Source organism: Helianthus annuus, chromosome 15 (assembly GCF_002127325.2).
Source record: "Helianthus annuus cultivar XRQ/B chromosome 15, HanXRQr2.0-SUNRISE, whole genome shotgun sequence".
In the NCBI taxonomy this organism is placed as follows: Eukaryota; Viridiplantae; Streptophyta; class Magnoliopsida; order Asterales; family Asteraceae; genus Helianthus; species Helianthus annuus.
This window is the reverse complement of record NC_035447.2, coordinates 101,419,243-101,437,857: the sequence shown is the minus strand read 5'-3', so window position 1 is coordinate 101,437,857 and position 18,615 is coordinate 101,419,243. Positions and strand designations below refer to the sequence as shown.

The 18,615-nt window shown below is 39.9% G+C and overlaps 1 non-coding gene across 1 annotated transcript; it reads right to left on the bottom strand.

Annotated features, from left to right (window-relative positions):
* Positions 1–9,403: 9,403 nt before the first annotated feature.
* LOC118487900 lies at positions 9,404–9,510 on the bottom strand. Its single transcript, XR_004882837.1, has one exon. It is a non-coding gene; the product is annotated as a small nucleolar RNA R71 (small nucleolar RNA).
* Positions 9,511–18,615: the final 9,105 nt, after the last annotated feature.

Here is an 18,615-nt window from a genome sequence, read left to right as displayed (position 1 = left end):
TCAACAGCAGGGTCCTGAGGAGCAGTTGTTGCTGCTAAATTCTGCTCAGGAGCCTCTGTTTGTGTTTTTGAAGGTTTTGACAGCCTTGTGAATGTTTCAGAAGTTAGGCTGTTTATTTGAAAAGGATTTCCTTGGATAAGCACATGTGCATTATCCTTTGAAAATTTCTTTTGTAGATAAAAACTTAAAAATCTTGGAAATAATAAAAATGATTTTTTATTTACTTTTTTGACCATATCATTGAAAATCTCTTGGGAGTAACTAAAAGTTTCTTCTGTCAAAATAGCATAGCCCAAGTATTGGATTTTCAATGGAATTTCATTAAAGGCTGTAGTTTTGTTTGAAACACACATGAGGAGGGTATGGAATAAAAATCTCATGGCAGGTTGAAAAGTGCCCTTTTGTAAAGTATCTTTTTTCATTTCATCTTCATACCCTCTCTCAATGAAATCAGTTTGGTAATCAGCCTTTGGGAAAGAGGTTTTACCTGTAAGATCATTTATTTCAAACACCTCTGAAATGGTTTGGGGTGTGATAGTAATCAGAATTCCCTTTATTGATGAAGTAATAGCTAAGGGCTTTTTGTCCTTAACTTCAAGCTTAGCATTTTTCCAGAACTCTTGTTGGGTATCCAGGTAAATAGGAGCATTACAGGTCAATAAAGTTTTATACTTTGAAGACGAGAGTGCATCAATCACGGAGTTGAAGGTTGTGTTTTGACTTGGTTTCTCAAGTATACACAGGTAGTTATGAGGGGTTTTGAACGGGAGAGCCATGGTGAATCGAAGGTGGTTGAGAGCGAATGAAGAAGATGAATGATTTGAGAGAAATTGATGGAAACTGCTTTTGAAAGGAATTTTGAATTCGATTCGACAGTGAAAACACTGTTTGGGGTTTTTTATCAGGGTTTTATAGGGTGAAAAAGTGCATGCTGACGTGGCAGCGGTTACAAAAGATCTGACGGCTAAGTACTATCCACGTGAAAACCTCTAATGAATAATGGATGACGGTTGTTAGGAAACCACTGATGGAACAATATCAGTGGTTTACAGTGGTGAATATGAAAACAATGGCTGACTATAACTATCAGTGGATTAAAACACTGAGGTTTAACAACAGTGATTAACAAGGAAAATGAGAACAGAGATTGACTTTCAGCAATGGATAACATTCAGCAGAACAGGTGTTTGAACCAAAAACAGTGGTTATGGCAGACTTTTAAGGATTGATGAAAATTTTCATTTTTAGCTATTTTTAAGGATGAATTTTTGATTTTCTGAAAACATTTTAATGCTTTTATTCATAGAAAAACAGGATTTTGCCTGTTATTCCATGTTCAGCATGCCAATCCTAGAGATCAAGCTTTCAAAGGTGGATGTGTCTAAAGCCTTTGTTAGCACATCTACCAGCTGATCTTTAGTTGGAACATGGTGCAGAGAAATCAAACCTTTTTCATAGTAATCCCTCACAAAGTGATGTCTGATGTCAATGTGCTTTTTGGTTGAACGTGAAACTGGATTTTTGATGATATTTTCTGCTGCCTGACTGTCCAACATGAGAGGTGTCTTTAGGGCAGTGATACCAAAATCTAGCAGTTGATTTTGAAGCCATAACAGTTAGGTTGTACACCTTGCAGCAGCTATATATTCTGCCTCAGCAGTGGATGTTGAAACATCTGCTTGCTTTTTGCTTTGCCAAGACACTAAGCAATTGCCTAGGAATTGGCACCCTCCTGAAGTGGACTTCCTTGTTGTATTGCATCCAGCAAAGTCACTGTATGAGAAACCTGAAAGCTTGATATTTCCATCAGCTGGATACCAGATACCAAGTGTGGGAGCACCTTTGAGGTATGTGAATATCCTTTTTACAGCAATAAGGTTTGACTTTCTAGGGGCTGATTAGGATCTTGCACAAACACATGTTGCAAACATAATGTCTGGCCTAGATGCAGTTAGGTACAATAAGGACCCAATCATGCTTCTATAAAGAGTTTGATCCACCAAATCATCCTTTTCATCAGACATGACTAACTTGGTGGTTGCTATGGTTATACTACATGGTTTGCAGTCATTCATATCAAATTTTGCTAAAAGTTCTTTGGCATATTTGTCTTGATGAATGAAAGTACCATTTTGCAGTTGCTTTACTTGGAGACCAAGAAAGCACTGCAGTTCACCCATTGCACTCATCTCAAACTCAGTTGTTATGAGTTGTCTGAACTCTTCACACATTTTAGAACATGTGCTTCCAAAGATGATGTCATCCACGTAAATCTAGACAATCATCAGATCTTTCCCTCTCCATTTAAGAAACAAAGTTTTATCAATTTTACCTCTTGTGAAACCAATGGAAAGAAGAAAGGTGGAAAGAGTTTCATACCAGGCTCAAGGTGCTTGTTTCAAGCCATACAAAGCCTTATTTAGCTTGTAGACATGATTGGATAAAATGGATCCTCAAACCCAGGAGGTTGACAAACATATACCTCTTCTTGAATTTTACCATAGAGGAAGGCACATTTGATATCCATTTGAAACACCTTTATGTTGTGGTTGACAGCAAAGGCCAGGAACAGTCTGATAGCTTCTAGTCTTGCTACAGGGACAAAAGTTTCATCATAATCAATGCCCTCTTCCTGTCTGAAGCCTTAAACCACTAGCCTTGCTTTATTCTTGACAACAATGCCCCTTTCAACAGTTTTATTTTTAAAGACCCACTTTGTGCCAATAGGACTCACACCCTCTGGCAGTGGTACAAGCTCCCATACTTGTTGTCTTTTAAACTGTTGGAGCTCTTCCTGCATGGCCTTTACCCAACTGTTGTCTTTTAGTGCCTCTTGGTACTTGACTTGTTGATGGAGAGATAGAAAGCCAGCAAAAAGACAGATGTTTTGGGATTGACTTCTTGTGAGCACCCCTTCACTGATGTTGACAATGATTTGGTCAGGTGGATGAGACTTCAAGAAGATTAAATCTCCTTTGTATGGAACAATGGCATTTAAGGGTGAGGGCTGCAGATGTGAATCATCTGTGCTAACAACTGTTGGTGACTTTGATGATCCAACAGTGTCTTGGAATGGTGAAGGAATAGGTGGAAGTGGTGTGGAAACATGTTGACTTTTATCCATTGTTTGAAGATTTCTATCAACAATGTTTGATGAAGTGGAAGCAGGGGTTTTAGGGCTACTTTGGTCAACAACTGTTGATGTAGTAGTGGTTGAGCTTTGACAGCTGTTCGGAACATTTGCTGCTCTGGCAATGGATTTGAAGTTTTGTTGTGGAATGATCACTTCATAGCCATTGTCTGATGGAGGAGTTTGAGATGGACCTGCACTGTTAGTCTTGACAGAAACATTTACAAAGGTAAATTTATCAAGATCAAATAACTCAGCAGGATTTGAAGGGATTTTCATTGAAGAAAGTTCATTGAACTTCACATTCAAAGTCTCTTCCACTGTTTTGGTCCTTGTGTTAAACACTTTGTAGGCCTTAGCAGTGGTTGAGTATCCCAGGTGATAACCACAATCTATTTTGGCTGCAAATTTTGAAATTGGGTCTTTTAAATTCAAAATAAAGCATGGGCAGCCAAATACTTTAAAGTATGAGATCAGTGGTTTGATTTTATACACAATTTCATAGGCAGTCTTTTGATGCCTGGAATTGATCAAAACTCTGTTCTAGACATAGCAAGCAGTGTTTACTGCCTCTGCCCAGAAAGTTAATGGCAAACCTGAATCAGCAAGCATGGTTCTGGCAGCCTCTATGAGTGTTCTGTTCTTTCTCTCAACAACTCCATTTTGTTCTGGTGTTATTGGAATGTTGTAGTACCTCACAATTCCTTTTGACACACAAAACTCATCCAACTCCCTATTTCTGAATTCTGTGCCATTGTCACTCCTAAAGACTTTTACTGGCAAGTCAAACTGCTTTTCAACCTGTTTGACAAAGTCTTGCAGAATACCTGCAATCTCATCTGTAGAATGTAAGAAATAAGTCCACGTAAACCTAGAAAAGTCATCTACAATAACCAAACAATATCTTTTCTTTTTGAGACTCATGACTTTTACTGGGCCAAACAGATCCATGTGCAGCATTTGCAAGCACTTGGTTGTTTTGGACTCTTCAATGGGCTTAAATGAGCTTTTATGTTGTTTTCCTTTCAAGCAGGAAACACAATGCTCAGGACAGGTGAACAGTTTTTGAGGAAGACCTCTTACAAGTCCCTGTTTTGACAAAGTAGTGATTGTCTTGTGATTTGTGTGCCCCAATCTCCTGTGCCAAAGTTCTGTCTCTTTGTTAGAGGCAGCTGAGAACAGACATGCATCAGTTCTGGGGCTCTCTTTTGATAGATCAACTACATAAACATTGCCACTCCTTTGAGCAAAAAGTTGTGTTTTTCCATTTTTTATTATTTCTTCAATCTTTTTAACCATTTCTGGTCCAACAATCCTACAACACTCCTTAGTAAAGAATGACCCATACCCTTTGTCACTCATTTGTGAAACACTAAGGAGGTTGAATTTTAGATTGTCTATCAGATTAACATTTTTAAACCTAACATTTCCAGACTGTACTGTACCAGAACCCATCACCTTCCCTTTACTATTATTGCCAAAGGATATATCACCCCCTCCATGAGTTTTGAATTCCTTGAGCAGGGCTCTACATCCAGTCATGTGCCTGGAGCCTCCACTATCTACATACCAAAGACTATCTAAGCATGCAGAAGCTCCCTGCACATCAAGTAAAAGGTTAGTTCAGGAGGGTCTCCAAAGCTAATAAGGCTTTGGATGGGGTCTCAACAGTGTTTGTGTTAAGTTCAGGTGGATAGACAGTGGTTAACTCAGGGGTTTGGATAGTTTTTGAAACATTTTTCTCTAACCACTGTTGGGTGTCATTTCCCATTAACTGTTGATAACCAAAGGGATGCCTGTTCACTCTTGGTTTAGAAGGCTTTTTGTAAACCTCATAAACGTGTGGGACCCTTGGGTATGGTGGTTGACCTTTACCTCTTTGGTATTGGTTAGCATGGGGTGCATCAGTCACCTGAAATTCTCTTTTAACAGAGGTTTGGTCTAGCTGTTTTGTAACAACTGTTTGAACTGGCACAAACAGTGGTTGTTTCTTGGCTTGTGGTTTTGATGAACTCATTGGTGTTTTTGAAATGTACTCTTCCTTTTTGACCTTAAAGGATTTCAGGTACACACACTGCTGAGTAGAATGGTTTGATATACCACAGAAGGTGCAGCTCTTTGAAGGGACAATGGTACTTGTTTTGTTAAGGTCATAAGCTTTTAAGTGAAAACAATCTTTGGTCAAATGATTTTTCTTTTCACAGAAATCACAAAACAAGTTTTTAATCTTTTCTTTTCTTTTATTCTTTTCAGACTCCTTTGCAACAGAGATTTGAACCACTGTTGGGATGTTCTTAAGAGGAATTACCTTGGCCTTAGGAGCTTTGACACCATCCACAGTTGTGAAGTCCATGGGTTTGAAATTTTCAAGGATGTCATACTCATCAGACCATGTGGGTTTGAATTGGTATTTCTCAATCTCCTCAAATGTTGAGGACCCCACAGATCTTTCCAAAGTGATTTTGTTGCCAAGTTTATAAGTTATTTTGACTTCTTGACCATCCTTGTTGGTGGGTATGATTTCAACAGAACCAGTTTGATTTGCAACAGTGTTTTCAATTTGGTCATTTTTCCTAAACCCTTTGCCAAATTTTACATTGCTTTCAAGCTATTTTTCAAGCATAATCTCATAACCTTTGCAGGATTCCACCCATTTTTCACAAGTGATTTGGGTGGATTCCAACTCCTTTTTACAGACTTGATATTTTTCTATCATGGTCTGAAGTTGGTCCTTGGTTATGCTATGCTCTTGTTTGAGGCTGCAAATCTCATTTTCTTTTTCTAACAATTTGTTTTTCAATTCTTTTAAAGATTTTTCAAATTGTGTGTCTCCATTCAACACTCTATCTCTAAGGTTTTCATTCACCTCCTTAATGTTTGCAAATGCTATGATGCATTTGTCTGAACAAAGGTTTTTAAGAACCTGGGGTTATACCTTAGCTGCAGCCATCATGGCACAATCACAGACATGTCACGTTCTTCTGGCTCTTTCTCTTCTTTTTCACCTTGTTTCTTCTCATCTTCTTCAACAGACCAGGGGTCGGACAGTGGTTCCAACAGGGGTTCTGAATTTTCTCCCAACAGTATTTAACCAGCAACAGCAGTAACCACTGCTTTAGCAATTTCATCCACTGTTTCTTCATTTGACTGTCCTTCTTCAGTTTCCAACCCTTCTGGTATAGACTCTAATGCTACAAAACAAACATCATTTTTAGCATAGAGTGCAAAATTTTCATCTCCTAGCTCATCAGGTATGCTACTCCAGTCAACAAAGCCTTGGGTGAAAAAGCTTTGCAGATATGGTTGAACCACTGCTGGTGTAGCTTGTTGAGGTGCAACTGGTTGCACTTGAACCTGAGGGACAGGGGCTTGGACATACTAAATTTAAGGAACAGTGGTTTGGACATAATGCACAGGAACAGGGGTTGCAGGGTGTGCATAATGTGACAACCCTCAAAATTACATGTATCCATACGATTCATTAATGTTAATTAAAGTGCTTGATGTCTGTGCTGAATTACTTAACTGCTTTCTGATTACTGCGTCATACTTACATGTGCTTGTTAACATACTAGTCTTGTGCAGAAAATTGACTAAATAGTCATGTATGCTTTCCTAAGTATTGGGAATTAAAAGTGTTACAAAAAGATATATATAGGACACTATATGGAATAACTTAGCACTTTAACGAAACGGTATCCAACCGAACAACCGGACATTACCCGGAACATTAAAATATTGCAAGAAACGGCCCCACTAAATGAAACATGTAACACACTAAACACTAAACTTACCACTTTAACCTTTGATGTGTCATAAAATACACATATTTGTCCCGTGTAAAATGTATAATTTATTGTATAGTTTTTATTTGTTTTTTTATAGTTTTTAGCATTATATTACATTGTTTTGTGTTTTGGCAGATCCTGGTGCAAATGGAGTGAAAACGAGTAATAACTAAATAACCAGCCAGTTGAGTAGAGCAGGGCGCCAGTGACTAAATTAAAATTGCCGCTATTTTCCTTGATCAGGTCGAGCCCACTTATCTCTATATTAGTATTATTTAAGGCCATATACATTAAAAGAAAAAAAGGGAATCTGCCTTTGGCAGAAATATTGCACGCATACAAAAAGGCATTTGATGTTGGATAGGAATTAGAAAATTAAGTGGGCCGCCATATCTTCATAATGACAGTATTTTCATGAAGGCTCTGGTCCAATGCATGTTCATGAATCGGCCTTGGGCCATGTGATCATTATTGTTTAGTGTTATATTTAAAAATCCCTAATGAAGATACGTCAAGGAAGACAGCAGCAAGAATAGAAACATTAGACGGCTGATTAAAGCAGAGGCAACAGTGACAACAGAAGGGAATCAGGAGGCAATTCACGCAACACAGGCGGCATTGGAGCATTCTTGGGCGATTATGAGGCATCTTGAAGCTGTGCAAGAGTTGTGGAAGCTTTCGGTTCGAGTTTGGAGCGTTTCAGATTCGTTAAACATTAGTTTTTCGGTTTCTTTTCGTCTTGAACTATGAATTCAGTTGTTTTCAGACCTTGTTTTGTTGATTTATTGAATATTATGAGTAGCTAAACTTCACAACTACCTAGGTTTTGATGAACTAGAAGATTGTAATGCGTTTGTGACATGTTTTCGGTTATTTGATGTGATTTACATAACTTTGCTTTGATATTGATCTTGATATTGCATGTTGGTATATTTTGATTGTTTTATTAGTCAATAAATTCAGCGGTTTAGGCACGAAGAAATTCCCCCTAGACTTAGGATTTAATTTAATTCGTTGATCTTAGGATTTTCGGGTTAGGTATTGTGTTGAGAAATTGACCAAGTTGACTAATAATTAAAATCACTATATTAAAACTTGCATCCTCATCTTGTGACTCGAAAGACGATTAGGGTGAGCTAGGTTATTAGCTAATTATTGGTGGGTAGATTGGGTGACCGATAGCTCGGGCTCGTTTATTGCATCGTAATTAGGGTTTCCTAGGACTTCAATTATCAAAGTTGGGTTTGGTTTGCGATTTTGGGATCTTCTCTTAACATAACTGTCTCTGAGGTCAATAGGATTCTATTTTCGTAGGACTTGGTATCGATAGCTCGAGTCGGTTCGTTCTAGCACTTCATATTTAGTCTTGCTTTCTTGTTTGGGACATCTCTAGCGGGGGGTCAATCGAGGGAAATAGATATTTAAGCGTTATCATTGTCACATTAGCATTGCATGATTCTAAGGATTCGACACCTAGGTAGCCTTTATCTCATATATATTTGATCACAATTTGCTCGCATGTTTGCTTCGTTTGTCTGTTTTGGTTCCTATGTTTTCTTGCTTATTTTAGTTATTAATTAATTAAAATCACTCAAAACAAATCTAAAAAATTTGACTACTTATTCGATAGAGGTTCATTATCTAGAGTTTGCATATAGTGTCCATGGATTGATATCCGGTCTTGCCATCTACACTACACTGCGACCGGTGCACTTGCCGATTGTGTGTGGTTTAGGTTGTGATTCCATTTTTAAAACTTGTTCGAATTTAATATACACATTTTCACACATCAAGTTTTTGGCGCCGTTGCCGGGGACACTGGCACTTTAGAGAACGACCCGAGTCGTCTATTTAGTCGTTTACTTGCTTTCGTAGATTTCCATTGCCTTTAGGTGCCTTTTGCTTGCAATTTGTGCCTTTAGGGTTAGATTTGCTTTAGTATTTAGGTTAGTAATTTCAGCATTGTATGCACCATACTCGTTCAAAGGGGCCACCTTCGTTTGTTGCTTCGTCTGAGCCCGAGCGAGATTTTCACGAGCGCCTTCGCACCTTCCGAGCTATTCAGGCACGCATTCCATCTTCTGCTTTCACTATGGGTGACAACGAGGCCCCAGTTAGGAGAGTCGTCGCAGACTACACCAGGCCGAACGCGGCCAATGCTCGATCCAGCATTACCCGACCCGCTATCGGAGTTAATCGCTGGCAGATTCCACCCCAGATCATCACGATGGTTACGAACACCATCCAGTTCCATGGATTACCTTATGAGGACCCGAATGTCCATATTTCTCGCTTTTCAGCTATCTGCGATACGTTCCAGGAGCAAGGTGTCACCGAGGATGCCTGCAAGCTGCGTCTATTCCCATTCTCACTTGTTGATCGTGCTCATGCTTGGTTGGAATCCCTTCCTGCGGGATCCATCACTACCTGGGCCGGTATGAAAGAAAAATTCTTAGGCAAGTACTTTCCCCCTTCAAAAACTGCTCGTCTGAGGAGCATGATTCAAGAGTTTCGCCAAAAGGAGGAAGAGTCTTTCTATGAGACATGGGAGCGATTCAAGGAGTTGTTACTCAAGTGTCCTCATCACGGATTCGAGGATTGGGCGTTAGTTGAGAAGTTCCATTATGGAGTGACGCCCGCTACGAGGAATATGCTGAACACCACTGCTGGTGGCAATCTAATGACTGCCAAGACACCTGAGGAGTGCATGGATATGTTCGAGGATATAGCGATGAGTAGCTACGAGTTCCCTGAGTCTAGAGATTCATCCGCTACACATAGAGGAGTGCACAAGGTCGATGAGGTCACCAGGATGCAAGCACAGATTGACGCTTTGAAACAGCAGGTGGGTGATATGAAGGTACAGAAGGAGCAGCTATGCGAGATATGCACTGGTAGGCATGACACGACCGCGTGTCCTATTGCTCCTACTGAGACACCAGAGCAGGTAGAGTTTGTGGGTAATCGAAATCAAGGAAATTTCAGGGAGCGTTACAATTTGAATTGGAGGAACCACCCGAATTTCAGTTGGAAGAACAACAACCCACCGGGGTTTCAGCAGCGTCAGAACTTGTTTCAGGACGCAGGAGCAGGATCGAGTTCGGGTACGAATAAAAACCCCACGTTGGAGGAGATGCTGAGGCAGAACCAGGAGACAATGAAGCAGAATCAAGAGACCCTGGTTAAGCAGACACAGTTACTGACTCAGTTCATGACCAGAGAGGAGGCACGACATCAGGAGAACCAGTCGCGATTCTTGGAGCATGAGACTTTCATGAAGAATCAGAGCATGGCTTTCCAGAATCTTGAGAGGACTGTAGGTGCGATGTCAGAGAAGTTGAGTCAGAGACCTCCTGGTGGTCTCCCTAGTAGCACTGAGGGTAATCCAAATGCCACCGCGAAAGCCGTTACTACGAGGAGTGGTCGAGGAGCTGTAGAGGTCGAGCCGGTAGTCGATGAGGACCCAGAGGTCGACGAGGAGATTGAGATGGAGACACCAGCTGGCAAAGTGCACCCTAGGCTGCACCCAGTAAGTACAGCACAGTCCAGCGGGTCTTCAGGAGAGAAGAAGGAGGCAGAGAAGGAGCCGATGAGGGTGTATAAACCGACACCCCCTTACCCAGGTCGGTTGATAAAGGGTAAGGATGCAGAGCAGTACGGAAAGTTCCTCGAGATGTTGAAGAAGCTGCATGTGAATATTCCATTCGTAGAGGCTCTGTCAAAGATGCCGAAGTACGTGAAGTTTCTCAAGGACTTGCTCACAAATAAGAAGAAACTGGAGGACCTTTCTACTATCATGTTGAGCGAGGAGTGTTCTGCCGTCTTGCAGAACAAGCTACCGAAGAAGGTGTCTGATCCTGGTAGCTTTACGATTCCGTGTCTGATCGAAAATCTCACCGTCAGCAATGCGCTGGCAGACCTAGGGGCTAGCATAAATCTTATGCCATATTCCATCTTTGCTAAGCTCAATCTAGGCGAGCCATCTCCTGCGCGCATGAGTCTTCAGTTGGCTGATCGATCAGTGAAGTTCCCAAGAGGGATTGTGGAGAACATGTTGGTGAAGGTCGACAAATTCGTATTTCCAGTTGACTTCGTCATCGTTGACATGGACGAGGACTCTGAGGTCCCACTGATTTTAGGACGTCCATTCCTTGCCACTGCACGCGCACATATTGACGTGTACGACGGCAAGTTGACTCTTCGAGTTGATGAGAATGAAGTCACATTCGACATTCAGCATTCCATGAGGCATACCCAGCAGCATGATGACACTATATACTTTATCGATACTCTTATGTCACATGTGGGTAGCCTCCTCATCGAAATTTGCGGAAGAGATACGTCTGATATGCAGGTTGTGAGTATGGATGATCAGGGGAGTGGGGTCACTAAGTTGGATGTTGAGCAGGACCCTCTGCCGCAGGCTACCGAGCCTTCCCCTAGATTCGAGGTGTTTAAGGTCATCAAAGAAGAAGAGAAAATGGCTGACGAGTTTGATAGCTGGCCCGTGAAGGAAGCAGATGTTGGATTCCCACTCACACCGACAAGAACACGGGAGAAGGCGCAAAGAAGCTTGGATCAACATGTTGTAAGGGTGAAGAGATGGTATAAAAAGGAGGAACCACTTAAATTTGCACAACACCATTCTCCTTATTACATGCCACGAATCAACTTTGGTCCAGGTAAGTTTAAATATTGGTGGGTTGACCCGTTTGAGTTTTCTAGATTGTTTTTCAATTTCACAAATGATTTTTTATTGAAAACTGGAAAAAGAGTGGAATTGAACGGGTTAGACCGAGGCTGGATAAAGGAGAAACCTCCAGATTGAATTCAAGTGTGGGGAGGTTTTGTAAAGTTTTGTAATTTTATTTATTTGGTAGTTTGTGATACGTGTTTATTTGTATATTGAGTCGTTATTTTGTACCATGAGTCTAAGTTAGTTTATGAGTCATGTTTTTATTGTCGAGTCGGTACTGCTTGGTTTTTGCTTGTTTTTGTTTGTGCAGGTTTGAATATGTACCACCCGTACTCAATCTCCATTCGGGTGATTTCGGAGCTGTACACCAATTTCAAGGAAGTTACCAAGTGTACTAGTCAGAGTCAAAGCCGATCGCGAAGGAAATGCTATACATCGTGTACAAGTTCGGATTGAAGACACGCGCAGCTGGCACTGATTTTTATCCTAACCAGCTAAGTCCTTTCCAATTCGTTATCTTTTTATTTTGTATATTATTTTAGGTTTTATTTCTTTTTATTTTTAGTTGTCTTTCACCCTACATTGGGGACAATGTAAATTTTAAGTGTGGGGATGGGAGACTACGTCTTTTTAGGTAGAATTGAGTCAAAAAAAAATTTAAAAAATTTTGAAAAAGAAAAAGAGAGTTGGTTTTGTGAGTCCCAGTCTTTAGCGCGTAGAAGACGAAAAACCTTTTCAAAACGTCGGTCAAAAGCGGTTTAATTGTCGAATCTACGAGTCGGAGAGCACTTGTTTCTTTAAGTTGCGGGATAGTCGGTTGACTGAATCAGTTTTTGGGAAGTAAAATGGTTTGGGATGCCTAGGATAGTGGATGGAGCCGGAGAGTTTATTGGTTATGCATTGTCGATATCGGTAGCCCTTATTACCACATGATAGTGAGATTTGAGCCTTTACATGTTCATATTTATATGTTCACTACTTTCGTTTCATGTGTGTTTACCGACTTTGTTGCATTACTTTAGAACTTGTGCGTTTTGATACAGTTTGAGACCTTCGGTTAGGATTTGACATGGATATGATAGAGGCATTAGGATCACCTTGTTTGTGTTACCTTTGTGTTTGACCTGTTTCATCATTACCCCTAGATACAGCACTTTGAGCCTAGCCTTTCATTTGTTACCCGTTTGTGATTTGATAGCCGGATCGTGTTATGTGATTATTATATATGAAAAAAAAAAACGAAAAAAAAATAGAAAAAAATAAAGTATGAAAATGTGAAAAAAAAGAAAAAAAAGGAGATATGAGAAAAAAAGAAAAAAAGGTTATATGAGAAAAAAAAAAGAAAAGAAAAAAATATATTAAAGTTGTGGGTCAAAGCGACCAATATGTTAGTATTTGTTTTGTGTTTATCCGGTTTATCGTGTCTTCATTTGTGTTAGCCCATTGTTTTCCGAATAAAATAACCTACCCTTAGCCCTTACCTACCCAATAAAGCCCTCTTGATATGTGTTAAATCTTAACAAATAGGTGGAAATCTGATTGACGTACAAGCTTATGATAGTATGCTTCATAGTTTGGTTTTGAGAGTTCACTCAAAAATACATATTTATCAGCCGAGAGATGAGTGACATTGTGAGGAGTGTTGACATTGCATAATTGATTGCTTGAAGGTGAGAAAAACTTGATTAGGTAGCCCGTTTTCATTTAAATATTATGATTCGTCAACCTTTTGAACGTTGTAAGTCTTGCGAAACCGTTGTGTTTGATGATTTCGTAGTTCGCGTTATAACTTGTTCGAGACTTGCGTTATTGTTAAGTGTTTAAGTTGGACATGTTGCTTGGGATTTTGCTTAGGGACAAGCAAAAGGTTAAGTGTGGGGATATTTGATGTGTCATAAAATACACATATTTGTCCCGTGTAAAATGTATAATTTATTGTATAGTTTTTATTTGTTTTTTTATAGTTTTTAGCATTATATTACATTGTTTTGTGTTTTGGCAGATCCTGGTGCAAATGGAGTGAAAACGAGTAATACTAAATAACCAGCCAGTTGAGTAGAGCAGGGCGCCAGTGACTAAATTAAAATTGCCGCTATTTTCCTTGATCAGGTCGAGCCCACTTATCTCTATATTAGTATTATTTAAGGCCATATACATTAAAAGAAAAAAAGGGAATCTGCCATTGGCAGAAATATTGCACGCATACAAAAAGGCATTTGATGTTGGATAGGAATTAGAAAATTAAGTGGGCTGCCATATCTTCATAATTCCAGTATTTTCGTGAAGGCTCTGGTCCAATGCATGTTCATGAATCGGCCTTGGGCCATGTGATCATTATTGTTTAGTGTTATATTTAAAATCCCTAATGAAGATACGTCAAGGAAGACAGCAGCAAGAATAGAAACATTAGACGGCTGATTGAAGCAGAGGCAACAGTGACGACAGAAGGGAATCAGGAGGCAATTCACGCAACACAGGCAGCATTGGAGCATTCTTGGGCGATTGTGAGGCATCTTGAAGCTGTGCAAGAGTCGTGGAAGCTTTCGGTTCGAGTTTGGATCGTTTCGGGTTCGTTAAACATTAGTTTTTCGGTTTCTTTTCGTCTTGAACTATGAATTCAGTTGTTTTCAGACCTTGTTTTGTTGATTTATTGAATATTATGAGTAGCTAAACTTCACAACTACCTAGGTTTTGATGAACTAGAAGATTGTAATGCGTTTGTGACATGTTTTCGGTTATTTGATGTGATTTACATAACTTTGCTTTGATATTGATCTTGATATTGCATGTTGGTATATTTTGATTGTTTTATTAGTCAATAAATTGTCACACCCCGATTTCCACGTGTCTCACCGGTGGGCCCGGTGGGGGATTACCGTGACGACGTTGGCAACAATATAGTCAAACCACACAATTATATAATGCACAGCGGAAGCTTAAAGATAAATATATAAACTTCAACCTCTGGGTGTAATATCAAATGTATTACAGAAGTTGAATAAATCCACAGCGGATCGTAAATAAACATAAAGTATTGTTCCATCAGATACTGCAATCAAGCTTGCGAGACTTATCACGACGCTAGGGAGCTAATACCAGCCAATTTACGTTTAGGTACCTGCACTTAATCTTTTTGGGGAAAATACGTCAGTTTACACTGGTAAATAAATTCAACTGACACATTTGAAAATGTTTATTAAAATTGATTTGAATGCACAAGGCACAAACTCTTTTATAACTTGGGAAAATTATAATAAAATCTTGTGAACGTTTTACATGTTCTTTTATGCGTTCAGTAGCCCGGGTCGTGCCGGGTTAAAGATTTATAGACACACCACGTTTGCGTAAAACCGTAGTATAAAAACCAACGGCTACGTCTTTTAATTTAATGTCGACACTTTATACCGGGTGTACGCCTACACCGGGATGTCGATGGTCGTGGCCATTTCGTAAAATGATGCCAAGGATATCCGGGACAACGGTCATTAAACCCCCCAAAGGCTTATAAGCAACAAAACTGTTTAAATGAGCCGATCATATTTAATCAATTAACCACCTAAGCGATGGAATTATATAATGCCCAATCAAGCGGTATTAATATACCGTAACCCAAGCCCATATAGGGGAAATAAGTTAAAGTATTTACCTTTGCAAGTATATTTCCTTATTTGGATTAAATCACCGATAGCTTTTACTGGGGCTCCTAATCTGGAACGAAGGTTTTAATTAACCTCTTAGAATCCTAACGGGTCGTTATAATGGCCGTAGCCTGGACCGGTTGGTTCCGATATATATAGATATGGTTTAATCGCGCGAAAAGGCGAAAACCGAGAATGAAGTGTGATTCTGACCCAACAAGTTCAGAGACTTGTTTGATATGGGTTAATGGTTCACACTCTGGATTTTGGGGTTCAAATAATATAATTTGACCCATATCGGCTATTGCACGAAAACTAGTTCCATGAGCCATACCGTGTGCGCAAATAGGCGAAACGGTTAACTATAAGAGTCGTACGCTTATTTCCTATGTCAATATGCCTTAAATGGGTTGTGGTATCAGTAGGATACCTTCCGTGACGCCCGTAATGAGTTTAAGTTTATATTATGCCCCGTAGGGGCTTTTCGGTCATTTTAAAGACTTTTTTTAAAAAAAAGCTTTTCGAGTTCTACAGGAAATCTGAGTTTCCCGAACAGTTTATTAAGCTTAAAATACTTTATTTATTATTTAAAACCAGTAGCAATTGGAATCGGGTCAAAAGACCTTGTAGAACTCATGTTTTGGCCGAAAAGGGCATATTCGGTATTTACCGAACCGTAGCCATAACCGCAGGTTATGAGCGAGGTAAAAATTATTAAAAATCTTTAAAATTCCCAAAATATTATTTTAATACAGTAGGTAAAAGATTTGGTGACGAAAACTTGGGTTAGATGGGCGTTATGCTAATTGCGCCGTTAATTACAAAACTTTTTTAAAGGTGCGCCTTTTAGCATAACTCTCATTTTAGACCTCGGATTGACGTGAAACTTTAAGGACATGCTTATAACTTAATAAGCAAGGTTTTGGTCCGTTCACGTGTCCGAAATACTCGTTTTAATTTTAAAAGGCCGTTACGGTCAACTTTTAGGCGAATGACGGAATTGCGCAAAAGGCTCGGATAACTCATGAACCGACCACAGAGGTTTATACCAACATGTGACCTGGTCCTAAGAGAGTCCTAAGGTATATTTATACCTCACTAAAACGGGTCAGAACTGAAGTCAAAGCAAAAGTCAAACTTTTGCGACTTTCGGCTCCGAACCGGTTCAATATAGTAAATGATCGATTCAAACGAGCGCAAACAGGTTTATATACTTATTATCATGTTTTATGATTGTCAAAACAGGTTCCATAACATATACGTTACAGATTATGCATAGATCGCTAAAATAGCTTTCTGTTGACTTTTTAACCGCACGTTTGACTCGACATTTGACATAGTTAGAGTGGTGATCAGGGGGAACCATTTTAGAGGTTTATTACCCACACAAATACCAACTCATAACCACTTTTGATTCGTCATAAGACTGAACCATTACTGATTTATTGTAAAGTCAAACCGTAGTTACGACGGTTTGGTTCTTAGCCATGTACTAAGGAAATGTGAAACCACAAAGGGTTAGATCACTTACAGAAGTTGTGTTCTTGCTTAGAGAGCAGAGAAAAGTGCTTGGGAGCTCCTTAGAATGACCAGAAGTGTATGTTTAAGTTGTGTGAATGTTATGTGCAAGAATGTGGCTATTTATAGCAAATGCCAAGCCTCTATGATCATTACAACCACCACAATAGTCCAGAGATGATGGGTAGGTGTCCCAGAGGTGTATGGGTCGAGTAGGGGGCACCCATGCCTCATTTATTGGAGGTTGATCGTTCACAATGCTCAAAAGTCAAGAAAACACCAATTTTCTGCATCTGGGCGTCCAATGCGGCCCGCATGGAGGTTCCATGCGTTTATAATGCGGGCCGCCTGGGATTAAAAGATCAGACGCGTAATTGAGGAGGCTCGCGGCCCGCCTCAACTTAACCCAACATGCAATGCGGGCCGCGTGGGGTTAAGATTTCAAAAATTTTAAATCTTTTGCCATGATTACAGAATCTGGTAATTAATAACGAAATCTTTCGTAATGATTTACCTGACCTTTCGGGTTTGAAGGGGTAACTTTGCGGTTTGGCCCTCGGTTAATTACCGATAGGGGCCTCGTGTTATTTACCCGCGTTATAAAGTCCCTTGTTAGTTTATTATTTATTTGGAAAGCCTTAACTTCCACTGTTGACGCTTTTTACCCTTCCTATACGAATTTGAGTATAACTCTTTCGTTTTAAGACGGAACTTCGCGGAATTTATACAGTATATTCTAGTGAGCGTATAATATGGTTACGAAGCCTTGGGAACATTAAAGGGTCACTCAGAGGTAATATTAAACATGTTGACACAGTTAACCCCTGTAGTTCGTAATCTCTCACTTTCTTCCGCGTTTCGCTTCCGTACGATTTATGATTTATTCGTTTGAAGGTACAAGCATTTATTTAGGGTTACTATACAGTATATTACCCTTGTTGACCTTTATAACCCTCGAATTTATATACTTTCAAGGTTTGTCAAAATTAGTCCTTTATTTATTATCAATGCCACGTGTAAACAAATGACACGTGTTAACACATCATTGGACACAAAAATTCGAGGTGTTACATCCTCACCCCCTTAAAATAAATCTCGACCCGAGATTTACTCAAATAAATAGGGGTATTTTTCTTTCATTGTAGCTTCGACTTCCCACGTATATTCAGGACCTCTACGAGCATCCCATTTGACTTTTACAATCGGTACGTGCTTTCTGCGAAGCTTCTTCACCTGTCGATCTTCAATCGACAAAGGCTTTTCTATAAACTTTAAGCTCTCATCTATATGCACATCTGTGTGTGGAATCACCAACGATTCGTCGGCGAAGCACTTTTTGAGATTGCAGATGTGGAACACATTGTGAATTCCATTGAGCTCTTCAGGCAAGTTCAGTTTATAGGCGACTGATCCGACACGTTCAATGACCTCAAAAGGTCCTATGTATCTCGGACTCAGTTTGCCCTTCTTGCCGAAACGCATCACCCCCTTCCAGGGTGATACCTTAAGTAATACCTTTTCACCCACTTCGAAGTGAAAATCCTTACGCTTTGGATCAGCGTAGCTCTTCTGCCTATCGCGGGCAGCCTTGAGACGTTCCCGGATCTGGACAATCTTGTCCGTTGTCTGGAAAACAATCTCTGGTCCTGACAGTTGGACCTCCCCTACTTCCGCCCAACAACAGGCGATCTGCATTTCCTACCATATAATGCCTCGAAAGGCCAGCCTTATGCTGGTGTGGTAGCTATTATTGTAGGAGAATTCGATCAGGGTAGGTTTTATCCAGTTTATCATCGCTGGAGTGGGTGCGTATTATTGTAGGAGAAGTTTCGCGTAGGAAATTTT